Genomic DNA, 8188 nt, shown 5'->3' with positions numbered 1-8188 from the left:
AATCTTCAAATAATGTGGTTGAGCTTCTCTGCAGTGAAATGAGTTGCACAAAAGTCGCTAGAGAAGATTCTGATGGATTATGCCCTGCGTCATGTAGAAGCATTGTTGCTTATAAACTATTAAAACTTAGTGCTGTTCTTTTAAAAGAAAACTTCCATAATGAGAACTAAATAATTTGCCTTCATTAATTTTTATTTGTGTCATTAATCCCCACAATGCTCACTCTGGTGGCTTTCCTAAAAAAAAAAAAAAAAAAGTAATGTTATCACTTTGCTTAATATATCAATACGGAGGAAGTAGAGGCAATATTTCTCTTGCTGCTGAGACAGTACTGTAATTCCAAATGGACAAGCAATGCAGAATCTCATGTTTTAATTATGCTGGAATTACAAAAGTGACCTTATCATTACTACTTTTTACATATACAAAGAAATAATTTGCATTGGGCAATAACTTTTTGGTAAACAAACATTTTTAACAGCAAAAGAACATAGGTGGGGTTTGTATAAAAGCCATGAAAGTGCTCTTAATGTGATCTTCCCCCTTAATATATCAATTAGATCAATACATTAAGCATTGCTGTAACCTAAGCAAAAATTAAATAATTCACGCTTTTGAAAAATAAAGGCCATCGTGCTCTAATTGTTGTATTCTAAATTGTTTTAGTTAAAGTTCCATATATATGTACTGCTAAATATAAGGCCAAAACCCATTTTGAAACTAATTACATAGCACTGATGGGCTAAAGAAATTGTAATACAAAAAAGCAAGCAAACAATTCTAGATTTGACATTTTTATGAGGTTTATTCATATGATGGTAAAGGGCATGATCTACAAGGCCTCTCCAGAACAAAACACCACCAATAATTCCCAGCTGAACAGGAAGCTAACAGGAACTGCCCAGAATGGCACCAGCCAATCTGTTGTTTACTCTCCTGATTTCTTTAAAACATATTGAAGCTATTCACAAATGTGGCTAAGGGAGCCCAGCTTCGTTTTGCATGCGTGTGTGAACTAGGGATGTGCACAAAACCGGCTTGGCCTGATTTGGTTCAAATTTGAACTGGTTCTAAAAGGTTCTTCGTAGGGTTTGATGGGAACTCAAACTGGCCCATTATTCCCTATGTGGAACACCTGGGGACACAAAAACAGGGTGGGTGGTAGGCACTCACCCAACCCCAAAGCAATCGGATACTCCCGTGATTATTAATGAATTTTTGAAGATTTTTTAAGTTTTTGCATTTTCCCCATAAGGAATAATGGGGATTTGAGGATGAACCATTTCCCCCCTTTAGAGGGTGCCTGGACACTCCAAATTGGGTCAGAGGGCACAGCAGGTTGTGCCACAGTTCCCCCCAGGCAGCCCCAAGTTGGTGGGGTTTACAGGGTTTTTTCCAAGAATTTTTTAGTTCTGGCCTCTCTTAAGAGTCTATTTCAGAGTGGATTCTCTGGTTTGTATATAATATTATTCAAAGCTCTTCAGAAGGGCTGCCTGGGGGGAGTGCTGGCACAACCTGCTGTACCACCAGACCCCCTTTGAGGTGCCTAGGCACCTCCCAAAGTGGGGAAATGGGCCAGATGGGCCACCTCAAACCCCCATTGTTCCCTATGGGAGAAATGGGGGGAAATGGGTTTAAAACACACACACACACACACACACACACACGAGTGCCCATTGCTTGGGGGTTTGGTGGGTGGTGGGCACTCACGGGTGCCTACCACGCACCCCAGGTTTGTGCCCCATCAGGCCAAACTGCCAACACACAGTGACACAACTAAAAAGACACCCAGCTAAGAACCAAAAAAACACGAAAGAAACTGACCTGCTGTTGCTGTGCCCACACAACAGCAAAGCTAAGGGAACTAAACCAAACAGCACAGACGACACAACAGCCACACAAACCAACAAGAGACCTATCAAGACTGTAGTGCAAGGCAGTAAGACCAACCCAGCATCACACAAACTGCAAAGACAGAGGGGCAAGGCAAAAACACACCACAATGAGGAACTTAAAGTAACACACAAAAACCATTTTTTCCTGCTCTTCTTTTGGGGCATGGGTTTTGCAAAAATACAGCCAGGTCTGTCAAGCAGACTTTTACCACCACCAGCAGCAGGCCAGAAGGAAGCCAAGGAAAACTGCAACCACAGTGATTTTGCTAGGCCAGAGGCTTAGCTTTAAAGAGGATTTGAAACTCCCTCCTTTGGGAGCCCTCACCTTTGCCCTCCCCCCCGGCCAATCGGGTGCCAGGCAGTTCTCAAGGACTGGCACCACTCCAGAGCCTACCAGAGAACCAGACCCATCTGGCCAATCAGGAAAGCATGAACTCAGCAAAGCAAAATCAAGCAAAACAAGTGAAACAAAATGGATGATAGGACCTAAAACAGCCTCTAGAACCTTCAAACTGGCTCAAACAGGTTTGAATTCGAACTGGCTCTAAAAGGTTCTAAATAGGGTATAATGGGGACTCAAACCAGCCCATTATTCCCTGTGTGGAGTACAGGGGTGCCTACCACCCACCGAACACCAAAGCAATCGGACATTCCTGTTAATGATTTTCTGAAGATTTTTTCATTTCTTCCATAAAGAACAATGAGGATTTGAGGATGCCCCATTCCAAAGTGGGTCTGGGGGCATGGCAAGTATAGCCTCAACTTCCCCCAGGCAGCCCCAAGTTTGTAAGATTCATTGGGTTTAAAAAAAATATTTTTAAAAAATATTTTTTTCCTTTCATTGCAATGCATAGGAGTCTCTCCCCATTCATAAGTAGAACTGTGTGAACTCTGAACTCTGAACTAATCACAGGAGTGTCCGATTGCTTTGGCATTCAGTGGGTTTTGTACCCCCTAGGTACTTCACATAGGGAATAATGGGCTGGTTCGAGTCCCCATTATACCCTATGAGAAAAACAATAAAGCAAAATTAAAAGATCATTTAACATCATAGGATTGTCCGATTGCTTTGGGGTTTGGGTAGTAGTTGGCAACCATGGGTGCCTACCACCCAACCCAGTTTTGGAGGTTCTAACCAGTTCAAACTGGTTCGGATAGAACCAGGCTCTGTTTGGTTCGAACTCAGACCGGCATTGCCATTTCAATGCCCTGTTTGGTTTAAGTTTGAACCTTCAAACTGAACATGTTTGAATTCTAACCAGTTCAAATTCAAACCTGTTTACACATCCCTAGTGCGAACCACCAGGATTGCGTTCGATCCCAGTGGCACCATGGCAACAAACCCACTTGTGGAGTCTTCCCCCCCAAACAGGGTTAGGAGAGCGGCTGGCAGACTCGGTGAGGGGAAGGGGGACCTCCATAATGTATTGTGCACTCGCCCAGTGCATTATTGGAGCTAGAGGGAGAGGGGTGGCACGTCCTGGCAACCTGGCCCTTGAAGCTACCAGCAGCAATCTGCCCACCCAAGGAAGAAGGACTGCTCATTTGTGGGGAAATTAGGTTTAACCAGCCTTCCCCACAGCCTGCCCTTTAGCCCTTCTAGCTGGTCATGAGAAGAGGCTCGTTCTCTTGAATTTTTTTAAAAGAAACCTATAGTATTAGTACCTTTAATCATTTAAATATTATACTTCAGCCATCTTGACTTTTTTTCCCACGCAGTTTTTCAAGTATTGATTTCCAGCACAGCTTTGGTTGCTTTTTTTAAAAAATGAGGTTAATGCCACTGGTGGGGGCATGAGGGTCAGGGGACATCCGGCTCCGCTGGTGCTGTCTCCATCTCCTCCCATGCAGGCAAGCCTTCTTGGACACTGTTGCATATGGAGGCAATGGACACAGACCACAGGTCAGATGAGTTGTCGGTGATCATGGATCGACAGGTGGGGACTTGCCTAACCGGGGAGCCAAACCTCTGCCGAGGCTTCATGGTCACCGACCATGCAGCCAACATTAGTAAGGCAGCCGGGCGGGTTCAGTTTGTGCACACTGCTTGCGTTGCACACACTTTGAACCTGTTGGTGCAGGATGAGCTTGGACTTAAGGAGGCAAAATCCAAGTGCCAGCAGAAGTTAGATTTATTTCCTGCCCCTGAACCTGCTGCTTCTGTGGCCGCTCTTGTGGACCAGTACTGCAAGATTGCTGGCCACTTCTACCTGAGTGAAAAGGCAAGCTGCCTGCTCAAGGTGAGGCAGATTGAGCTGCCCCTGCCTGAACACCTGATCCCTCAGGATGTTCCTACCTGGTGGAACTCCACCTTTCTCTTGCTCCAGTGCCTGTGGGAGCAAGAGGGAGCCATCCACAGCCTGGCAAGACATAGTGGCTTGGATGTGTGTAGCCTGTCCACTGCGGACTGGAAGCTAACTTCTGAGCTGGTCTTAGTACTCGAACCCTTCTATGCTGCCACGGACAGCTTGTGTACTGAGGCAGCTATGCTGAGCCAGGCTTTGCCCACTGCTCTTCTCCTTGAGAAGACCATGGGTGATCTCCAGGCCACTCTGACTACCCTGGCAGATCGGCTGAGGACTGGTGTAGTGGGACGACTCACAACACCCTTGGGTGCATCTGCATGGCATGTCCTGGCATGCATCTGCAACCCAAGGATGAAGGGCAGAGCTGTCACCCCTGACCAGCTGCCCAGGTGGAGGGACCTCCTGGTCGAGCACGTTAGGTGTGCATGTTAGGCATGCAGAGGAGAAGAGGCTAGGTGCAGATGACAACCAGGAGGAGGGGGCTGGTGCGCAGCATAGCAGTGTGCATTCCACCCCCAGCAGCACTGCCACCACAACCACTTCATCCCAGTGCAGCAGTATGGTCTCTCTGGCAGTGGCGCCAACGGTGTGGCCAGTGCCACCTCCGCATTCCACCATCCGGTGGTTCACTGAGGCCTTCCTTAGTGCCTTGCCAGGGGAACAAAAGGAGCCTCCCGCTCCCTGCAGCCGTGTTGAGCAGTCTGTTCTTCTCTACCTGCAGGAGCCAGTGGAAGGCCGGGGGACGGAGCCATGTCAGTTTAGAGCAACACGTCGCCATGTCCGTCTGGACTTGGCTACCATTGCTGGCCAGTTCCTCTCGTGCCCACCAACCAGTGTCTTGAGCGAGAGGTTGTTCTCCATGGCTGGGGATGTAGTGAACCCTCTACACTCACAGCTGGATGCTGAGTTGGTTGAGCAGCTGGTCTTCTTGAAGGCCAACCTTCCCCTGCTAGGCTACCCCGAGCTGGCCATGCAGAGTGAGTGACTCACGTCACCCCATTATTCAGTGCCTCACATGCCACGGCAGCTCATCCCAAACAAAATGTGTCACAGTCTCTGCCCCTTACTGCTGCTGATACATCCAGACATGCACACAAGCACCACCACACTGCCAGCCTGAGAATGGTGAGATGGGGCACGGCTGCTGTGTTGGCACTCAGGGCTAGGACAAGTGAGTGCTCCCTGCATCAGGGAGGGGTTCTCCCAGATGTTGCTCAGAGAGACTACAACTCCAATTCCCTGCTGTTTCAAGGGCTGGCCACCATCAATACTAGGGACAATGGGAGTTGTAGTCACTCTCAGCAGCATACATCTGTGGATCCTTCCCTCCAGTCCTGAGGGCCGGAAGGCAGAAGCGGCACACCATCCATCACAGAGGCAGGCTGCTGTGTGTGCAGGCACAGGAACATTTTGGATGCTATGTTTCACACATACTTATGTTGAAGTACACACATACGTGAGGAGTACACTGTCACAGAGGGTTTGCTTTGTTTCCCTTTAATGTTGAATATTGTTTGATTTGTTTCAACCATGCATGAGACCCATGACGGAGGTGGGTGGCGCATCCTGGCCTGGTGCCACTATGGCCCAGCACCACCATCCATCCACAGAGGGTGTGGTTGGGCGGGGGGAGAGGGTTTGGGAAGATGCATGCTGAAATGAAAGAATTGCTGTCATTGACTATTTTGAATTGATGCCGAAATTAAAATGATGAATGTCAATGTGATGAAATGATGCTGATGATTTGATGACGAGTTGTTCATGCATTTCCATTTTGTAATGTGGCTTTCACTTGTCTCTAATGTTTGTTGTATGAGACTTTGCTTTGTTTTTCCACCCATGGAAGGACTGTGACTGAAGCAGAAGCACTTACACACATGAACCCACCTAACCCCCCCTCACCCCCTGCCCCCACCAGCCATGGCCAAGGATGAGCTTGCTGCTGGTCCCCTCACATGTCTGTCACACAGACTTCGAGAGCACATAGCATAGCATTCTGAGGCCATAGCCAAAATTAATCCTAAACCCACTAACCCTTTTGCAGAGCACACACACAGGTATACTATGTTTTCCCCCTACATAATTTCAAGTCTAGCAGTATATATATTATGCAATTCAAATGCCTTGGTTTGTTGTTGTGCCTGTATTTTGGGGACCTCGTGGATGGGCAAGGGACAGGTTCTCTCTCTGTGTGTGTGGAATTCTTTGCAATAAAGATTGGGTCATATTGTGACTTCTAGCATCTTCATCATTTTTATTCAAACTAGATTGCTTGCATCTACAATAGGTTGTGCTGCTGGCGCTACAGGCTCCAATCCATTGCAGAAATGTCCAAAAAAAATGTGCCAAAAAATTGTGTGCCATTGTTGAAATCATTGCTCTTCTACTTGTGTAGTGGGATCGGGGGCAAACCTCACAGTTCCACTGCCAGAATGTTTTGCATCCTTACTTAACCCACTTTTATGCCCGCGTGCCACAGATGTAGCTGTGTCTGTTGCTTGTTGATGAAATGCTTGGGGGAGTGAGGAAACATTTGATGCTGTTGTTGGCCCTAGTCTGCTGCATCTGTGATATCACACTTGCTTGCTTGCTTGTTGCTGGCTGCTGCTGTTATCCCACATTGGGAGGGGGTGCGTGGGGCAGTGCATTTCATGGTTGTTGTTTCACACTGTTGTGTGTAGATCGATTGCATTTCTGTCATGGGGGATGGTGGGACACAGTGGATGTGGTGAGTGACACAGTGGTAGTTTGTGACCTTTGGAAACCTTGTTCTTTGCAAAGCTCTCCACACTATGGGACAATGGGGACAGACAGTGCCCATTTCTGCCTGTGGGTGCTTCCTGAGAGTGCCACAGTGGATCAGGTGGAAGTGCCCCAATGGGTGCCTGCTACCACCCAGGTTTCAGAGTGATTGGGCAATGGGGTGATTTTTAAAGAATTTCTGAAGTTGGCATGTCTTTGGGGCAGAAAAGGGGCTTCGGGGGCAGAAGAGTGGGTCAGCTGGTATTGCCCCAATGGGTGCCTGCTACCACCCAGATTTCAGAGTGGTTGAGCAAAGGAGTGATTTTTAAAGCATTTCTGGAGTTTGTGTGTCCTTATGCTTCCCCCCCCATAGGGAATAATGGGGATTTTAGAAGCACCATAACTCTACTTGGGGGGCACCGGGGTGGCCCGGGGTGGGTTGTAGTGTAGTGCAAACATTGAATCCACTCTCATTTGCTACCAGGTAATCTACTCTCAGAACACCTCAGAAACAACAAAACCCAGTACACCATGCGTTTGGGGTTGGTTGGAACCCTATGTGAACTACACCACCACTTGCTCTGGGACACCCTGGTGCCCCTCCCCAAGTGGGGTTATGGGGCTGCTGAAATCCCCATTATTCCCTGTGAGAAAAGCTTAAAGATGCATAAACTTCAAAAATCATTTCAAAATCACCCCTTTCATCAATTTCTTTGAAATCTGGGTGGTAGCTTCCTTGCACCCATTGGGCACTACCACCCACCACAACACATTCTGGACGACCCCGGTGCCCCCATGTGGAGCTATAAGGTTGCTGAAATCCCCATTATTCCCTATGGAGAAAAGCTTAAAGACGCGCCAACTTCAAAAATTCTTTTAAAATCACAACTTTCACCAATTTATTTGAATTTTGGGTGGTAGCTTCCACCCATTGGGGCACTACCACCTGACCCACCCTTCTACCCCCAAAACCCTTTCTGCCCCGAATCTGACCCAAAGACGTGCCAACTTCAAAAATCATTTTAAAATTACCAATTTATTTGAAATATGAGTGGTAGCTTCCTTGCACCCATTGGGCACTACCACCCACCACAACCCACTCTGGACCACCCTGGTGCCCCCCATGTGGAGCTATAAGGTTGCTGAAATCCCCATTATTACCAATGGGGGAAAGCTTAAAGACACGCCAACTTCAAAAATTCTTTAAAATCACCCCTTTGCCCAGTTTCTTTGAAAAATTTCCCA

Source organism: Hemicordylus capensis, chromosome 2 (genome assembly GCF_027244095.1).
Source record: "Hemicordylus capensis ecotype Gifberg chromosome 2, rHemCap1.1.pri, whole genome shotgun sequence".
Taxonomy (NCBI): Eukaryota; Metazoa; Chordata; class Lepidosauria; order Squamata; family Cordylidae; genus Hemicordylus; species Hemicordylus capensis.
Note: the sequence above shows the minus strand (reverse complement) of the source record.